Below are 20,047 nucleotides of genomic sequence, written 5' to 3' on the forward strand. Positions count from 1 at the left end.
TGTATTAACATTAAAATATGTACTTAAACAAAAACAGGCTTTACATCTTATTGTATTTTTTTTGTTGAATGTGATGCCTTTCCTCTGCTTTAGATAATATAAAATAAAGTCGACCCAAACCATAAATCACAGTGCTAGCATATGTAACCAATATTGCTTTAAGAGAACATATCTGACAAATAAATCTATATCTAAGTTTGTCACAATTACATAGTAAACTTTGTAAAACCGATTAAAGGAAATGTTGGCTTTGATTGCCTTTCTTGACTGTCAATCACAAATGTCTAATACACGTACATTACATATAATGTCCTTATTTAACTGCCGAACTTTAACCTATTTATTAATGACTTACAGTTTTATTTTGACATGGCAACTGAAAGGCATACAGAGACAGTAACGTTAGAGAATACAATTTGGATTAATGCAGTTAAAAAACCACAACGCACTAAATGAGTTAATTATTTGTAATTATCATGATAGTTTGAAAAAAAAAAAACGCGCTATGTGACTTAATTATTTGTAATTAATGTGATAATTTGACACCCTTAATTTGTATTTATATTTTAATTATTGTTGGTAATACATTTAAATCAGTATTTTATATGTTAAGTAAGGGAATTGTATTTTATTGTATTTTAAATACTTTAATAAAAAAAAGTGTAATCATTTTGAGAAGCAAAAGAAAAAATAACAAAAAACACACAAAAAAAGCTCTTTAGAAGAAAGGGAACAATTTTCGGTCATCTAATTCAAAAAGTTTAAATTACTACCATACACATCACTTTAAATAGGTAGAACTATGCAATGTCTCCTAACCAATCTTGTTCTCCCAGTGATAATTCAAAAAAACAACAGTGAAAACTGACCCCAAGTGTTTTGAAAAACAACGAAGGGTTAATTAACATAATCACTCATACAGTAAACTCACTCAGCCCACATTGTGTATTTTTGGCTTGCATGCTCACATTACAGCTCAGCAGGCAGCTAATCAGCACTCATTAGGAGCAGATAAATGCAGCATTAATCGACTACATTGTCCCAAAAGAAATAACTCATTCATTGCCATCATAAAATTGTTGACTGACAATGCAATGTGTTCAAATTACATTTAAACATAACTTTCCTATATGTATACAGACTAGTGAACTGCCGTATAATAACATTGAATAAAATAAAGTAAAACTTCTCACCCTTTGAAGACACCTGCCAGGCATGTAATGGGGAAGTAACGTTTCCCAGATAGTGTTGTAACTGCTAGAAAAGCCACAAAAAATATGCTGTTAATCCTTTTGCTGCATTGTTAAAGATTAAAAAAATACTGGGTAATAATTGCATTCCTTTCCCAGTAACAATTACAGTAATTTACTGGAAAATATCTTTACAACAATTTGGGATTAACGCTTGGGATGGTCTCCTGCTGGCTCCACTATGGACGGGACTCTCGCTCCTTTATTGGAACCACTATGGACTGGACTCTCACTGTTATGTTGAATCAACTTTGGACTGGACTTTCACAATGTCATGTTAGACCCGCTCGACATCCATTGCTTTCGGTCTCCCCTAGAGGGAGAGGGGGGAGGGGGATTGCCCACATATGCGGTCCTCTCCAAGGTTTCTCATAGTCATTGTCACAGACGTCCCACTGGGCTGAGTTTTTCCTTGCCCTTATTTGGGCTCTGTACTGCGGATGTCGTTGCGGCTTGTGCAGCCCTTTGAGACACTTGTGATTTAGGGCTATACAAATAAACTTTGATTGATTGATTGATTGATTAACTGCAAAGCTGTAATTTTATAGTTAATTACAATAAAGTCACAACTAAATGCTGTAACTTCGCAGTTGTATTTTTAATTACCCTCTCATTTTAACAGTACAATGCCACCCGCTGTACAAGTGTGTGCAACGTAATCTACGGAACCCCTTAAGAGGCACATCTGTTTGAATTAATAGTAATTTTGTTATGGTTGGGGCGTCGCATGCTTATGAGCAGGTCGTTTCCCCAAAGATGCAGACGGAGAGCCGCAAGCAGTGTGCAGGTAGAAAAAAAATATTTATTTTCAAAAAACAGGCAAGAAAACAAGAAAATAAAAGCTATAGGAGCAAACAAAACAGCCAGAGTGTGGTGAAAAAGCAGGAGTAAATAGCTCTCTGATTAGTGCCCGAGAGCAGGTGAGCGTCCCGAACACTAATCAGAGGCAGGTGCAAATAATCATCACCTATGGCAGTGGTTCGCAACCTTTTTTCAGTGATGTACCCCCTGTGAACATTTTTTTAATTCAAGTACCCCCTAATCAGAGCAAAGCATTTTTGGTTGAAAAAAAGAGATAAAGAAGTAAAATACAGCACTATGTCATCAGTTTCTGATTTATTAAATTGTATAACAATGCAAAATATTGCTCATTTGTAGTGGTCTTTCTTGAACTATTTGAAAAAAAAGATATAAAAATAACTAAAAACTTGTTGAAAAATAAACAAGTGATTCAATTATAAATAAAGATTTCTACACATAGAAGTAATCATCAACTTAAAGTGCCCTCTTGGGGAATGTAATAGAGACAGGGCGGTATAGCTCGGTTGGTTGGTACAGTGGCTGTGCCAGCAACTTGAGGGTTGCAGGTTCGATTCCCGCTTCCGCCATCCTAGTCACTGCCGTTGTGTCCTTGGGCAAGACACTTTACCCACGTGCTCCCAGTGCCACCCACACTGGTTTAAATGTAACTTAGATATTGGGTTTCACTATGTTAAGCGCTTTGAGTCACTAGACAAAAGCGCTATATAAATATAATTCACAATTCACAAAATCCATCTGGATTCATGAACTTAATTCTTAAAATTTTTCCACAAAAAAAGAAATCTTTAACATCAATATTTGTTAAAAATGTCCACAAAAAATCTAGTTGTCAACACTGAATATTGCATTGTTGCATTTCTTTTCACGGTTTATGAACTTACATTCATATTTTGTTGAAGTATTATTCAATAAATAAATATATATAAAGGATTATTGTTGCTATTTTTGGAATATTTTTTTAAAAATCTCACGTGGCCCTTGGCATACCTTCAAGTACCCCCAGGGGTACGCATACCCCCATTTGAGAACCACTGACCTATGGCAACCAAGAAACACCAACCCAGGGGTGCTGAAACAGAACTAAGAAAGTCATAAACTAAAACAAAACATGATCTGGGCAACGGATCATCACAAATTTGTTGAGATAATACAGATGACTGTTATTACAGTATTTTGTGAAATAACACTTAATTGTTATTGAATATATTCCATCATTTGTTGCAACGTTACAGAAAATTTTGATTATAGTATTTTAGTGTAAAAAATACTGTTAAATGCTGTGAAATCCTGGTCCATTTTAACTTTGCGAAATCCCAAAAGATATGATGATGTCACACGTGAAATTGATTTGAAATCCATATTTTGTTTGACTTTGAGGGCAAATTGTTACAGTACAGTTTGGTAGAACTCCACGTTGTATTGTTTTTGGGGTGTTTGACTTTGAGGGCAAATTGTTCCGGTACAGTTTGGTAGAACGCCACATTGTATTGTTTTTGAGGTGTTTGACTTTGAAGCATGCGTGTTTACAACTTCAAGCCGTGAGCACGCGCAGTGCCAACCAGTGGCCCGGCAAACATACTACAACCTTTTGTCGTCTTTTAATCACTGTACGTATCTTTTCAAAAATAGGTGTACAGGTTCTGACATACCTGCAGTTAGCACCATGCTTGACCTGGACCTACTGGCTCAGTGGCTTCCTGCGGGATGTTGTTCTGCACTGGAGGTCAGCCACAGCTTTTCTAAGAAGGCTTTTTGCAGCACACAGCCTTAAAAACAGATTATAAGGCAACAATAAAACAATCCCCTATACTCATTTCATAAAACACTGTATGATAATAAAGTTTATGAGAAGAGGCCCATTACCCATGCTCCAGCTTTAATGCCACTCAATCAGACATCAGCCGCCATTATTGTGATGAACGACGACCTTTAAAAGAGAAAAAGAGCACAACTCCTCTTTAAGCTCCACAGATGAGCCTCAATTCTCTAAACGCTTGAATCCAGATGACCCGCAGATGCTTTAGAGTGCGGCTGAGAAGATTTGACAACAAAAGACAGATGTTGAGAGGTACATACAGCACTATCGCACACACGTGTCTTACTTTAATGGAGGAAAAGACTTGGAGCCGTTTCTAAGTGCTCACAAATCTGATAAAACAGACGGAGAAAAATCAACTTCTCCGTGTAAGAGTGTGCCGCTTTGTGCGGCTCATTTGGACCAGAGAGGATTACTCCTGGATGGGAGCCTGGCTTTGGGAGGACTAGGAAGACGGGAATATGGACTTTGAAGGATCACGCCAGTCAAAGAGTGGATGGGGGACATTGTCTGCGACGTGCAAGTGTTCTAAGGAGGGAAATATTCTACTTTTTAATACTCTCCCACTGAGGCATGATCTAAAACACATTTTGCAACTTGTTTACTAAGGTGACAGACACTTCATTAGGCACACCTTCACAATTTGAAGAGATCCAATACGAGAGCTGGGTCGTAGTAATAATAATGCCCAATTTTGAGCGACTGGATTCATTTACCAATGTGATTATTATGGAGTTGCTCACCTGTCCAGCATCATATACAGAAGGGCTGCGAATCTTTGGGTGTCCCACGATTCGATTCAATATCGATTTTTGGGGTCGCGATTCGATAATATATCGATTTTTTTTATTCAACGTGATTCTCGATTCAAAAACGATATTTTTTCGATTCAAAACGATTCTGTATTTATTCAATACATAGGATTTCAGCAGGATATACCCCAGTCTGCTGACATGCTAGCAGAGTAGTAGATTTTTTTTAAAAAAAGCTTTTATAATTGTAAAGGACAATGTTTTGTCAACTGATTGCAATAATGTAAATTTGTTTTAACTATTAAACGAATCAAAAATATTTTATCTTTGTGAAAATATTGGACACAGTGTGTTGTCAAGCTTATGAGATGCGATGCAAGTGTAAGCCACTGTGACATTATTGTTCTTTTTTTGTTTTTTTATAAATGTCTAATGATAATGTAAATGATGGATTTTTAATCACTTCTATGCTGAAATTATAACTAATATTGATACTGTTGTTGATAATATTCATTTTTCTTTCACTACTTTTGGTTTGTTCTGTGTCGTGTTTGTGTTTCCTCTCAATTGCTCTGTTTATTGCAGTTCTGAGTGTTGCTGGGTTAGGTTTGGTTTTGGAATTGGATTGCATTGTTATGGTATTGCTGTGTAGTGGTTTGTTGGATTGATTAAAAAAAAAAAAAAAAAAAAAAAAAAGAGAATCCATTCAGAATCGCACAACGTATTCGAATCGATTATTTCCCATACCCCTAATATTCAGTGTCCAACCTTTTTCCACAAAGGGAAAAGTCAAACCACGCAGGGCCCATTTTGATATTTTAATTTGTAAAAAACAAACAAAAGAAAAAAAAAGCTGAAAACAGACAAAACATTATGTCTGCTTTATGTTAAAAGTGACAAAGTGTATTAATTATTAGTATTACAATTTGCTAATATTTTTGCTTATTTTTCTTACATTTTTTTTACTGATATTTTTTGTTTGATTTTATTTCAACAATATGCCGCAGGCCAAAAAACTTGACCTGTGGCCAGAAAATGGCTCAAGGGCTACACTTTGAACACACCTGCATTAAAGGATCAGAAAATTAGAACTAGGTCTTTGTCCCTTTGTTTTGTTTGTTAACGTATAAAAAAAATAAAAATAAAAATAAATAAGGAAAAAGTAATAACGAATAATTACAAAGACAAATAGAAGTGAAAACAGCAGTGACCAGCTAATTGTTATATACTGTTTATGTTTTTAAAAATAAGCTCATGTAAATCTTTGTTTAAACTATGTATTACTGTATTTGTATGCATGCATTTCAAAGAATACATCATTTGCAGTTCAAAGCTAATTTTATACTATTTTAGCACACACTGTACAAGAAACAAGCCAACAAAAAAAACTCTAAACTGTTATTTTATTTATTAAATTGAAAACATTTAACCAAAAAAATATGTCCCTAACTTATTGAATTTGTATTTATTTATATTTTTTCTCTTTTTGTTTTAGTTTGTGAATTTGTGTTTGCATAGGATTTCCCAATACAATACTTGAAATTGCCGTCAGGAAATACTCAACCATATAGTGAGCAGCATTCCGTTTAAAAATAATGTTATCTTCATTTTTGAACTGAACACTGAAACCCATTTCTAAAATCAACCCAATCACAGAGACGCCTTTAACCTCACAAGGTGTCTTTTTGCCGGCAGACGATGCTGTAGGTTTATGTAGCCCCCTTCCCTAGGTGATGGTTAATTACTGGGGATAAAAATCCATTGGCAATTTCTCTGAACGTTCCAGTGACACCCCTCCCTCCTCTTCCACTCAAGCACTTCCTCTTTTACCTCCTTCTAAGCTCATGTAATGAATGACTAATCACTCATGAGCATCCCTAGCCTGTTATCTCTTAATTACCCCAGTCCAGGGGGGCGTCCACACGCGCCAGCAGGGGGCACTGTGCTGGTAGGGGACAAACAGCATTCCAGCTGAAGTGCATTTCTAGTCTTGATGTATAAGATCTTTAAAGGTCATAAATTATCACCTGAGAGCCTCCAAGCTATGCTAGTTTATGGGATTGTTGAACCAGAACAAACCAATTTCTGCTAGACTCCTCCGGTGGAGGACCATTTACAGGCGGAAGCAGGAAGATGGAGTCTGAGGTGCGACACTCGGGATTTGAAGCCACACAGGCGAAAAAGACAGAAATTGGAATTGGAAGTCAACATTAAACGAGGTCACAGAATTTTTCCGTCATACGTGGAGGAGAGTAATGGCGCTACATGTTGATTTAGATTTATAGCGTTCACAATTAGCATCTCTGGTTGAATCCCTCCACTAAAAGATATTCCCATGCTTTCTTTTCCTGAGCAAAAGTTCAAGATCTCACATGTTTACATCATCAGACAAGAGCACAGGCTGGTGGATTCCAAATCTGACAGGTGGCCCCCTCTGCCCCTGCAAGTCCGCTTTCGGGCTCTAATCTGGCTAATTTCAACATATCCCTCTGAGCATCTTAAAGCTCAATTTGAGAAGAAAAAAAGAGACCTTGAATGAACCTTTTTTTAAGAGAATCCTGGTGTCCGTTTTTTGTCAATCCTTTAGTGAAAGCCTGTCAAAAATGGTTAGCTTCTCCAGTGAAACTCCTTCTTTGCATGTTGCCCCGCGTCTGCACAATTTCTTTCTATCCTCTTGTTTCTCTCCTTTTGTTTAGATAAAGCGAGGGATTAGGAAAGATTTTCACCCATAAAGTAGTGGTTTGATGGGCTTTTATTCCACCATGTTGCTAAAGCTGTGTAGCCCCTGGATTAGGCCGTGACAATAGGAACCCTTGTGCTGGGCCGCAGCCTGAGGGGGCCAACCAAAGAGTGTCTCTGAAAAAGGGGGAGGAAACAAACCTGCCAACCTCGATATGTCACGTCTGCCACAGGAACTTCCGCGGGATCACACCAGGATAAACTATAGTGAGAAAATGGACGACTTTAGGTCACCTGTAAAAACATTATTATTGTTTGCACTCAGGCTCCCAACTTGTACAAATATCTGCAAACGTGTCCTAAACATTTGTGCTGTCAAAAATTTTGCTAGTATAGGTTTTAATGATAGACTTTTTATTACCGTGAAGTCTGGACTATAAAGGGGCTACTTTTTTTCCTACACTTTACTCTCTGCGGCTTATGAGACGGCGCTGATAATTTATGGATTTTTCTTCGCTGACGGCCATAATAAAAAGTTTTCTAACAACAAAAAAAGAAAACAAGCAAATACTCTGACAAGATGTTTTATTTGTTGTGCTATGGCGCCATCTTTGGGACACGCTCACCATTTACCGGTAGTGCCTTTTTGTTGTTGCTTTTTTCAACCGGACTGCCGTTTAGTGGTTCTCAAATGTGGGTACACGTACCCCTGGGGGTACTTGAAGGTATGCCAAGGGGTACGTGAGATTTTTCACAAATATTCTAAAAATAGCAACAATTCAAAAATCCTTTATAAATATATTTATTGAATAATACTTCAACAAAATATGAATGTAAGTTCATAAACTGTGAAAAGAAATGCAACAATGCAATATTCAGTGTTGACAGCTAGATTTTTTGTGGACATGTTCAATAAATATTGATGTTAAAGATTTCTTTTTTTGTGAAGAAATGTTTAGAATTAAGTTCATGAATCCAGATGGAGATCTATTACAATCCCCAAAGAGGGCACTTTAAATTGATGATTACTTCTATGTGTAGAAATCTTTATTTATAATTGAATACCTTGTTTATTTTTCAACAAGTTTTTATTTGTTTTTAGATCTTTTTTTCCAAATAGTTCAAGAAAGACCACTACAAATGAGCAATATTTTGCCCTGTTATACAATTTAATAAATCAGAAACTGATGACGTAGTGCTGTATTTTACTTCTTTATATCTTTTTTTCAACCAAAAATGCTTTGCTCTGATTAGGGGGTACTTGAATGAAAAAAATGTTCACAGGGGGGTACATCACTGAAAAAACGTTGAGAACCACTGTTGAGAACCAGTGTTAATTTATATATTATTTATTATTGGCAACAGGTGACGTTTGGCATCTTTGCTCCTTGTTCATCCTGCGCTTCAGCCTCATGCGAAAGCCATTTATCAACAACACCCAGAAATGCTGACGGCTTTGCTGGGCCCGAGCTCATCTAAGATGGACTGATGCAAAGTGGAAAAGTGTTCCGAGGTCTGACGAGTCCACATTTTAAAATTATTTTTTGGAAACTGTGGAGGTTGTGTCCTCCGGACCGAAGAGGAAAAGAACTATCCGGTCTGAACGTATGGAGCGCTAGGGCTGTCCCCTGGCATAAAGACTCTTTGCGGTTGTTTTAGAACACCACCACGAGTGGGAGCCAAGTGACGTGTTTGTGGCAACAGGTCACATTAGCAGCTGATCATCATGTTTGCAGGTGTTGGGCTAAACTTTTATTTATTTTAGTTCGGTTCAACAGCAGTCCATTCAGAGGCTCATAGAGATCATTCCTAATTTGGCATCACTTCACGAGTGATTTATCACCTTTTTTTTTCAAACGAATATATTATTTGAGTTTATATTGTAGCCCAACCTTTTCCCTAAAGATATCCCCAAATTATTCCCATTTATTGTGTTTTGTTTACTTTTTCAGTTAATGCCAAAGCCATAGCAGTTTTGGAATGGCTTTACTACAATTTTCTTTCCCCTATGGTCTTTTTAAACAATTGTTTTACCTGTTCATATACATTTTGGACATTATCTGAAATATAAACACATAAGTGATGACCATATTGGATTGAACTGAATTCTAGTTGTCAATGTAGTTTTTTTGTTTTTTCATACTCAATTAATCTATTTAATGTAAATACAAATCCTTACATAGCTTGTAAAATGTTATTGATACACTATTTTTTATTTCTTATTATGAATATAGTTGAACAGCATTTTTGTTGGTTTTGTCTTTTATGCACACATTTAGGCTCTCATAGACAAATCTACTTAAAATAGAATACAGTAAACCCTTGTTTAACGCTGTTAATTAGTTCTGGGCCTAGCAGTGTAAAATAATTTCTGCAAAGTAGGAATTAATAATTATAAGTTGAATAATTTCATAGCTAGGACATAAAAAATTGTGTATGACTTTTTGAATGTGAAAGACATGAACTAACACCCACTTAGTACCTTTATAAACCGCAAACTTTTAAGCGCAATGTGGCGAGGAACAACTATTAGCATACTGTACTCACGAGGCTGCAGTCAGTGTGTTACATGAGTAATATTAAAGACCCAAATAGGGCGACAAATAACATCTTTAGGGCCACATTTATTACTTACTTGCTTTTGAACACCAGCAGGCTCGTGTCTTCAACGCTGATTTACAGCATGCTACCTGTCTACACACAAGTGTAAGTAGAAGTTAAGTCTTGTCGATATAACATCGAAACTAAACAATTCTACCTGATGTCCTCTTCACGGAACTGCTGCTTCTTCTCTTCACACTGGTATTTCTTCTGGAATGAGTCGCAAAAAAAACAAAGAAAAAGCACATCATGTGTAGAGGTAACGCAATCATGTCGACTGAGGCAAAAAATAATTTTGTTTGACTTGCGAGTAAGGTTGGGCGATATAGACGATATATGATGAAAAAATTATATACATTTGTCCGACAATAGAGATTTTAATACAATCGTTATATCGTGATAAGGCATGTTGATGACACAAACTCGTCCTCAACCCAATGTAGCCTTCTCGCGAGCGGCTAACGTTCCTCTACAGTGCAAAGCCACTTCTAAGTCTGTAATAAATACTCGCCTCCACTACTTTTCTAATTATTATTATCACAGGAGGACCAGGAATAGTTAAACATGCTACACTAAACACTAGTAGGATACAATAAGCAAACCGTTAAGGTAGAGCTCTTGAACGTAAACAGGGGTGGGCGGATGGATACAAATATCGACAGTAACAATACCAACTATATAGTACAGTGTCAGTATATGGTCGATATTACATGTTCTCCCACGCAGTCAGGTGGAGAAAATGAAATCTCCACACAGAAACATCCAGAGCCCGGGATTGAACCCAGGACAACTCAAGACCTTTGTATTGTGAGGCACATGCAGTAACCCCTGCACCACCGTGCTGCCCAATATGGTGTATTTCCAATCCATCCATCCATCTTCTTCCGCTTATCCGAGGTCGGGTCGCGGGGGCAACAGCCTAAGCAGGGAAACCCAGACTTCCCTCTCCCCAGCTACTTCGTCTAGCTCTTCCTGGGGGATCCCGAGGCGTTCCCAGGCCAGCCGGGGGACATAGTCTTCCCAACGTGTCCTGGGTCTTCCCCGTGGCCTCCTACCGGTTGGACGTGCCCTAAACACCTCCAGAGGGAGGCGTTCGGGTGGCATCCTGACCAGATGCCCGAACCACCTCATCTGGCTCCTCTCGATGTGAAGGAGCAGCGGCTCTACTTTGAGTTCCTCCCGGATGGCAGAGCTTCTCACCCTATCTCTAAGGGAGAGACCTGGAAACTCATTTCGGCCGCTTGTACCCGTGATCTTATCCTTTCGGTCATGACCCAAAGCTCATGACCATAGGTGAGGATGGGAACGTAGATCGACCGGTAAATTGAGAGCTTTGCCTTCCGGCTCAGCTCCTTCTTCACCACAACGGATCGGTACAACGTCCGCATTACTGAAGACGCCGCACCGATCCGCCTGTCGATCTCACGATCCACTCTTCCCCCACTCGTGAACAAGACTCCTAGGTACTTGAACTCCTCCACTCCTTCCAATCCCTCTCTACTTATTTAAAAATTGTGCTAGGCGGCAGTTATCATTAAAAATTGGCAGAAGGAGCGATTTTGCTGTTATTAAGTTAACCTGGCTATGGTACTGTAGCTCAAGGGTCAAATGTTACAATGTAATTTTAACGAGATAATTTGGCTGTTTCCAACCTCATCTTTTCTCTCAACAATGGTTGGAATTGGTTGTGTGACTGTTCTTGACCACAAAGTAAGCGATCGTAAAGTCTAATTGAAAGTCCAAGGGATTGTTAATGGCAGCTATAGCTTTGTTACTCCAGTCACAGGAGTCCCTTGGAAGCGTTCCCTTTCCAAACCATACATCAAAATGATTAATTTCACCCAAATGAGCGCGAGCTAACCTTGACTGAGAAAGCATTGCGGGCCAGGGACGCTAATGTATTCATGAAGTTTAAGCTAATGATACAAGTTAATGGGCTCTGAAGGCTGAAGGCGTCCACTTTCTCCTCCACTATACCGGCCACTGGAGGAGTGAAATTACAAACATCCACGCGTTATAAAACCTGATTAAAAAGCGAAGGAGGCCCATAAATCGCCGCGGATGAGCTGCCTATACGAAGTCCTGATGCAGGGATAAAAGTTTGGAGATTGAGAGAAAGCAGGCGGGGAGGATGATGGAAAGGAAAGGCGATGAGTTAGATCTGAAGAGGAGCTTATACGGGGGGAAAGCCGGTGAATGCGGGCCGAGTGCGGAGAACAATGAAAGCGCGGTTGAAATCCACAGAAAATCTCAGATGAATTTGGGCTTTACGGGAAGTTAGAGCTCGGAGCGGCGTTTCCCTTCCTGAAGGTGATGATAATGAGCAGCCATGTTTGATGTCGGGGAAGCAGCAGAAAAACTTCTACTATCATCCTAGAAGTGGAGAGAAAAAAAACTGTTGATGTGTAAAAACCCGAAGAGCTGCAACTATATGAATAAATCAATCAGAATGTATTGTTGGAGATTTTTGGAGCTCAGAAGCCGATTATGTAAACACATCTGTATCGATGAGAGGATGTATATGTTTACTTGTAGCCGCTCAGGTTTTGTGCACATTTTTGCACACCATATGATATTTTCTCATCTCTATAATGCAGGGGTCGGCAACCCGCGGCTCTTTGATCACTCTGATGTGGCCCAACGACTATTCCGTGAGGTTTACGGATTTTAGTGCCTCTCTCAGAAATCACCCGGGGAAAACATTCTCCAATTTTCACCTGGACTACAATACTGAGGGTGTGCAGTGATGGCAATGCCATTAACCTGCTTGGCAACATGTCGTCGCGCCCGCTTTTACATCAAGCGATCTGCGTGCCAACGGGTCATTTTATGTTCAGCTTCTGTTAAAACACGAAAATGACTGCAATGCATACTTAGTCAACAACCATGCAGGTTACACTGAGGGTTGTAATATAAACAACTTTAACACTCTTACTAATATGCGCCACACTGTGAACCCACACCAAACAAGAATGACAAACACATTTCGGGAGAACATCGGCACTGTAACACAACATAAACACAAAATAACAAATACCCAGAATTCCATGCATCCCTGCTCTTCCAGGCTACATTAGCACCAAAACAAGCCCACTCCAACCCCGCCCACCTCAACCGACGCACTTAGGGGGTGGGGGGATTTGGTGCTAAGCGGGTGTATAATGCAACCTGGGATTCTGGGTATTTGTTATTTTGTGTTTATGTTGTGTTACAGTGCCGATGTTCTCCCAAAATGTGTTTGTCATTCTTGTTTGATGTGGGTTCACAGTGTGGCGCATATTAGTAAGAGTGTTAAAGTTGTTTATATCACAACCCTCAGTGTAACCTTTATGGCTGTTGGACAAGTATGCCTTGCAATCGTTTGCGTGTGTCAGCAGAAGCTCCATACGACATGTGACTTAGCTGGCAAGCTGATTGGACGTGTTATAGAGGGCGAGAAAGGCAGCACCTCCATAGTTTGCCCTTATTATTGTTAATCGAGGGAAATTCTGCAAACATTCGCGAGAATAGTTGATCTGACATTGGTTGGCAAGTGTGATGCTGTCAAGCGGCATTTATAAAAAAACATGCGGGCCCCACTAACATTAAATTTTCATGTTAAGGTGCGGGCCGCGTGTCTGAGACCCCTAGTTTATACATAGCACAAAGTAAAAAAAAACTCTGTATGCAGTGTTATTTCATTTGAAATTTCAAAAGAGTTTTGTGGCTCCCATTGTTTTCTTTATTTTGTGAAAAGGGTCAAAAAGGCTCTTTGAGCGGTAAAGGTTGCCAACCCCTGCTATAACGCATTGTAGATTATTCTATTTTTCCACTTTTATACTTTTTTTTTGGTGAATGAGTCTTTAATTTGACTTATTTACTAATCTACCTATTATCTATATTCGGTAGTTACCCTGTTATGGTAAAAGAGTTATACCTGTATCGCGCTTTTCTACCTTCAAGGTACTCAAAGCGCCTTAACACTATTTCCACATTCACCTATTCACACATAGATGGTGGGAGCTGCCATGCAAGGTGCTAACCCATCGGGAGCAAGGGTGAAGTGTCTTTGCTCAAGGACACGACGGACAAGACTAGGATGGCGGAAGCTGGCGATCGAACCAGGAACCCTCACGCCCGCTTACTAACCGAGTCACGCTGTTAATGCTGTCTTGCTATGTAGCAGGGGTGTCAAACTCATTTGAGATCGGGGGCCACATGTAGAAAAATCCACTCCCAATTGGGCCGGACTGGTAAAATCACGGCACGATCACTTAAAAATAAAGACAACTTCAGATTGTTTTCTTTGTTTAAAATTAGAACAAGCACATTCTGAAAATGTACAAATCATAATGTTGTTTTTTTTCACTCATATTTTGCGGTTAATATTATTCTATCTTTATTTGTCGTTATTTATACTTTTTGAATAAATTATGTGACAAAGTTCATCAGTTAAATCATTGGTGTTAAGTTTTAATCAATTAAGATAAAAAACAACAACATCAAAATCAAATTACAGCATGTTATTTATGTAGTTTGCTCATTTACCTCAACTGGTGCAGCATGTGGTTTATTTTTCATTTTTTTTAACATATGTAGCATAATCTACAAAGATAAAAAGAATTGCTATATGACACATTTAGAACAACAGCTTCTTTCATTCAAAAATGTCAGTCCATTTTTTTATACTTAGCAAAGTCATTCCGCGGGCCGGATAAAATCTGTTTGCGGGCCTGGTCCAGCCCTCGGGCCGTACGTTTGACACTGTTTATTATTTGCTTTGTTACATCGCGTCACTTTTAACTAAATTGTATGTTTTCCTGTACATTATGCTTGAAAAAGGTAATTATAATAATAATGTAGTTACAATTACTTGTATTTATGTAAAACAACTATTTTTGATTTCAATGTGGGTTCAATATTTTGATTCATATCTTATCAAGGTGTTATTTTTTTCGTTTACATTTGGCATCTTGGATTCCACTCCATATGTGTCTAAATTGCATGTGGAGTATCAATATATGAAGATTAATGACATTAGTGCAGGGGTGTCAAACTCTCATTTTAGATCAGGGGCCACATGTAGGAAAATCTAATCGTAAGTGGGCTGGACTGGTAAAACCACGGCAAGATAACTTAAAAACAAAGACAACTTCAGATTGTTTGCTTTGTTTAAAAATAGAACACGCACATTCTGAAAATGTACAACTCATAATGTTTTTTTTTGTTTTTTAAACATGTTGCGGTTAATAGTATTCTATCTTTGTCGTTATCTATATTTTCTGAATAAATGATGTGATAATGTTCATCAGTCAACTCATTGATGTTAATTTTCAATCTATCAAGATAAAAAAATGTATATCGAAATCAAATTACAGTATGTTATTCATGTAGTTTGATCACTTTCCTCGACTGATGTACTAACATTGTGTCTTTTTTTACATATGTAGCATCATCCACACAGATACAAAGAATTGCTATATGACACATTTTGAACAACAGTTTTTTTCATCCAAAAATTTCGGTCCATTTCTATACTTAGCAAACTCATCCCGCGGGCCGTATAAAACCTGTTAGCGGGCCATATGTTTGACACCCCTGCTATATTGGGAACAAATAAAAAAAAACGTATATTAGATTTTTTTTTTCTTTGTTCCATCACATCACTTTTAACTAAATATTAATTGTTTTCCTCTGACGAAAAGGCAATTATAATAATAATGTACAATTATTTGTATCTATGTAAAACAACTATTTTTGATTGCAATGTGGGTTTAATTTTTTGATTCATATTTTATCAAGGTGTGATTTTTTTTTGTTTACATTATTTTCGGTACAATTGGCATCTTGGATTCCACTCAATGTATGCCTGCTTTGCATGTGGAATATGGAAATACGTAGAATAATGACATTAGTCCAGGGGTGTGAAACTCATTTTAGATCGGGGGCCACATGGAGAAAAATCTACTCGCAAGTGGGTAGGACTGGTAAAATCACGGCACAATAACTTAAAAATAAAGACAACTTAAGATTGTTTTCTTTGTTTAAAAATAGAACGAGAACATTCTGAAAATTTACAAATCATAATGTTGTTTTTTTTTTACACTTACATGTTGCGGTTAATAGTGTTCTATTTTTGTTGGTATTTATATTTTCTGAATAAATGATGTGATAACATTCATCAGTCAACTCATTGATGTTAATTTTCAATCTATCAAAATAAAAAAAATCAAATTCAAATGACAGGATGTTATTCATGTAGTTTGATCACTTTCCTCAACTGATTGTTTTACATATGTAGCATCGGGCCGGATAAAATCTGTTCGCGGGCCGTGTGTTTGACACCCCTGCTATATAGGGAACAAATAAAAAAAAAAAACAGGATATTAGATTTTTTTTACTTTGTTCCTTCTTGTCACTTTTAAATGAATATATGTTTTCCTCTACATTTGTTTGGCGATAGGGCAATTTTAATAATAATGTACAATTATTTGTATTTATGTAAAACAACTATTTTTGAGTGCAATGTCGGTTTAATGTTTTGATTCATATTTTATTAAGGTGTGATTTTTTTTTTTGTTTGTTTACATTATTTTCGGTACATTTGGCATTTTGAGCTGAGATAGGCTCCAGCAACCCCCCCCCCCCCCCCCCCCCCCCCGAGATCCCGAAAGGGACAAGTGGTAAAAAATGGATGGATGGATGGATGGAATCCACTCAATGTTTGCTTAAATTGCATGTGCAAATAAAAATACGAAGATTGATGACATTATTGCAGGGGTGTCAGACTCATTTTAGATCGGGGGCCACATGGAGAAAAATGTACTCCCAAGTGGGCCGGACAGATAAAATCACGGCACGATAACTTAAAAATAATGACAACTTCAGAATGTTTTCTTTGTTTAAAAATAGAACGAGCACATTCTGAAAATAAACAAATTATAATGTTGTTGCGTTTTTTTTTGTACACTTATATGTTGCAGTTAATAGTATTCTATTTTTGTTGTTACTTATATTTTCTAAATAAATGGTGTGATAATGGTCATCAGTCAACTCATTGATGTTAATTTTCAATCTATCAAGATAAAAAAATCAAAATCAAATTACAGTAAGTTATTCATGTAGTTTGATCACTTTTCTCGACTGATGTACTAACATTGTAGTTTTTTTGTTCTTTTGTACATATGTAGCATCGTCTACAAAATTACAAAGAATTGCTGTATGACACATTTAGAACAAAAGTTTCTTTCATTGAAACACTTCGGTTCATTTTTATACTTAGCAAACTCATCCTGCGGGCCGGATAAAACCCTGCTATATAGGGAACAAATTAAAAAAACAGTATATTAGATTTTTTTTTTTTCTTTGTTCCATCGCCTCACTTTTAACTAAATATTATGTGTTATTCTGTAGAAAAATCTACTGGTAAAATCACGGCACGATAAATTAAAAATTAAGACAACTTCAGATTGTTTTCTTTGTTTAAAAATAGAACGAGCACATTCTGAAAATGTACAAATCATAAAGTTTTTTGTTTGTATGTTTTTTTTACACATTTTGCGGTCAACAGGATTCTATCTTTGTCGTTATTTATATTTTCTGAATAAATGATGTGATAATGTTCATCAGTCGACTCATTGATGTTAATTTTCAATCTATCAAGATACTAAAAATTATATCACAATCAAATTACAGTATGTTATTTATGTAGTTTGATCACTTTCCTCCACTGATGTACTAACATCATGTGGTTTACTTTTCACATATGTAGCACTTCTACAAAGATACAAAGAAGCGCTATTGCAACATCCAGTGAACAAATTCAGAACGGCTGTTTTCAGGTTAATTTTTGTACTTAGCAAACTCATCCTGCAGGCTGGATAAAACCTGCTCGCGGGCCTAATCCGGCCCTCGAGCCGTACGTTTGACACCACTGCATTAGTGTTTTTTTTTTTATTGATTGAAACTTTTATTAGTAGATTGTACAGTACAGCACATATTCGTACAATTGACCACTAAATGGTAACACGCGAATAGGTTTTTCAACTTTTTTAAGTCAGATCCACGTAAATCAATTCATGGTTGATGACAGATGATTAAAGACCTACAGAAATTAGATTTTCTTATTTAAACGGGGATAGCAGGTCCATTCTGTGTCATACTTGATCATTTCGCGATATTGCCATATTTTTGCTGAAAGGATTTAGTAGAGAATATCGACGATAAAGTTCACAACTTTTGGTCGCTAATAAAAAAGCCTTGCCTGTACCGGAAGTAGCAGACGATGTGCGCGTGACGTCATGGGTTGTAGGGCTCCTCACATTGTTTACAATCATAGCCACCAGCAGCTAGTGCGATTTGGACCGAGAACGCGACAATTTCCCCATTAATTTGAGCGAGGATGAAAGATTTGTGGATGAGGATATTGAGAGTGAAGGACTAGAAGAAAAAAAAAAGACGAGGGCATTGAGAGCGATTCAGATGTTAGACACCTTTACTAAGATAATTCTGGAAAATCCCTTATCTGCCTATTGTGTTACTAGTGTTTTAGTCAGATTATATAGTACCTGAAAGTCTACCTGAAAGTCGGGCGGGTGTGGTGACCCCCAGTGTCTCCGGTGGGAGGAGGTAATAGTCCGCAGCTGCAGGAGGATGTGAGCTCTGCTCATAACTACGGTAAGAGCAGACTTGTTAGCACAATTTTCTCACCGAAACCTGCCGGTTGACGTCGTCGGGATCCATATTCGCTTGACTGCTCTGTTCCATAGTAAAGCTTCACCTTCGGGAATTTTAAACAAGGAAACACAAGCTGTGTTTGTGTGGCTAAAGGCTAAAAGCTTCCCACCTCCATCTTTCTACTTTGACTTCTCCATTATTAATTGAACAAATTGCAAAAGACTCAGCAACACAGATGTCCAGAATACTGATTATTTATGCGATTAAAGCAGACTACTTATAGCTTGGATCGGGCTGGAAAATAATGTCCGCTACAACCTAAGACGTCATACCGCAACGTTTTCAACACGACACTTCGCAGGAAATTTTAAATTGCAATTTAGTAAACTAAATTAAATTGGCATGTGTTGCACTGTTAATATTTCATCATTGATATATAAAGTATCAGACTGCGTGGTCAGTAGTAGTGGGTTTCAGTAGGCCTTTATAATTTATGTTAAAAGAATGACTTGGGTTTTAATTGCTTTATAAAGACACTCAGCAGATGTTCGTTCACTTTAAAGTTTTTTTTTTTTTTTTTGAGGCTGGCAAAGTTAATCCTATTGTTGCTTTTCTATATGGGCCAAAAGGCAGTGCTGTGCAGCTGTGTGATGGTATAAAAAAGAATGGTAAAGCAAATACCGAAGTAATAAATTAAGGTTTTAGATTTTAAAAATAGATTAGCTAATAAGAAACAGATGCGTATAAACAGTAGAACAATTTAAATTACAATGTAATTAAAAAAAACAAAGCGATTAAGCAGTTGTTTCTTTTTCCCACGGTAGCCTGTTTAAAAAGTGTCCAAATATCCCCAATGGAGTTTCATCTCTCCCTATCTTTATTGCCTTCTTTTTTGTCTCTCAACTCAACAAAATATATGCGAGCTTCACTAACATTTTAAAAAGGGGCTACTTCTTTTTTGCTGCCCTTAATTCCAACCTAAACGGTTTTTCCTCGGGAGAAGAAGCCTTTTGAGGGGGGGAAAAAAACCTTGAAGAGGAGCGGGGCATTATTGTTTTAATCCTCTTACCAGCAGTCATTTTAAGACATTTTTTGGAGGGTGAAACGGCGTCTTGTCTACCAAATCCCGTGGCAAATAAATCCCTCGGGGCCCGGCCGGGCGGAGCTGCTGAAGGCAAGGAGACCAGCGTCGGCAGCCATGGGTCGCCATCTTACATCGCACTTCCGGTTAACTTAACCTGAAAATTAAAGGGGTGGGTTTTATTCCTAAATAAAACAATTTAAATCATCATGTGTGTCTAGAATTAAATTAAATAATTATCATAAACAGAAAAAAAAATTACTGGAAACGACGCTAAATATTAGTTATAATTTTTTCTGTGACTTAAAGGCCTACTGAAATGAGATGTTCTTATTTAAAAGGGGATAGCAGGTCCATTCTATGTGTCATACTTGATCATTTCGCGATATTG

General features: G+C 37.5%; 1 long non-coding RNA gene across 1 annotated transcript in view; it reads right to left on the bottom strand.

The window, feature by feature from the left end:
• LOC133543790 (uncharacterized) overlaps positions 1–19,774 on the bottom strand; it is a 104,605-nt gene extending 84,831 nt beyond the window's left edge. The window contains exons 1-4 of the long non-coding RNA XR_009804523.1: positions 19,645–19,774; positions 10,078–10,130; positions 9,955–10,013; positions 7,521–7,581 (exon numbers count right to left, since the gene is read on the bottom strand). This is a non-coding gene — a long non-coding RNA (uncharacterized LOC133543790). The remainder of the gene's footprint in view (positions 1–7,520; positions 7,582–9,954; positions 10,014–10,077; positions 10,131–19,644) is intronic.
• Between the last annotated feature and the right edge of the window lie 273 nt (positions 19,775–20,047).

The sequence above is a fragment of the Nerophis ophidion genome, linkage group LG26 (genome assembly GCF_033978795.1).
Source record: "Nerophis ophidion isolate RoL-2023_Sa linkage group LG26, RoL_Noph_v1.0, whole genome shotgun sequence".
NCBI lineage: Eukaryota > Metazoa > Chordata > Actinopteri > Syngnathiformes > Syngnathidae > Nerophis > Nerophis ophidion.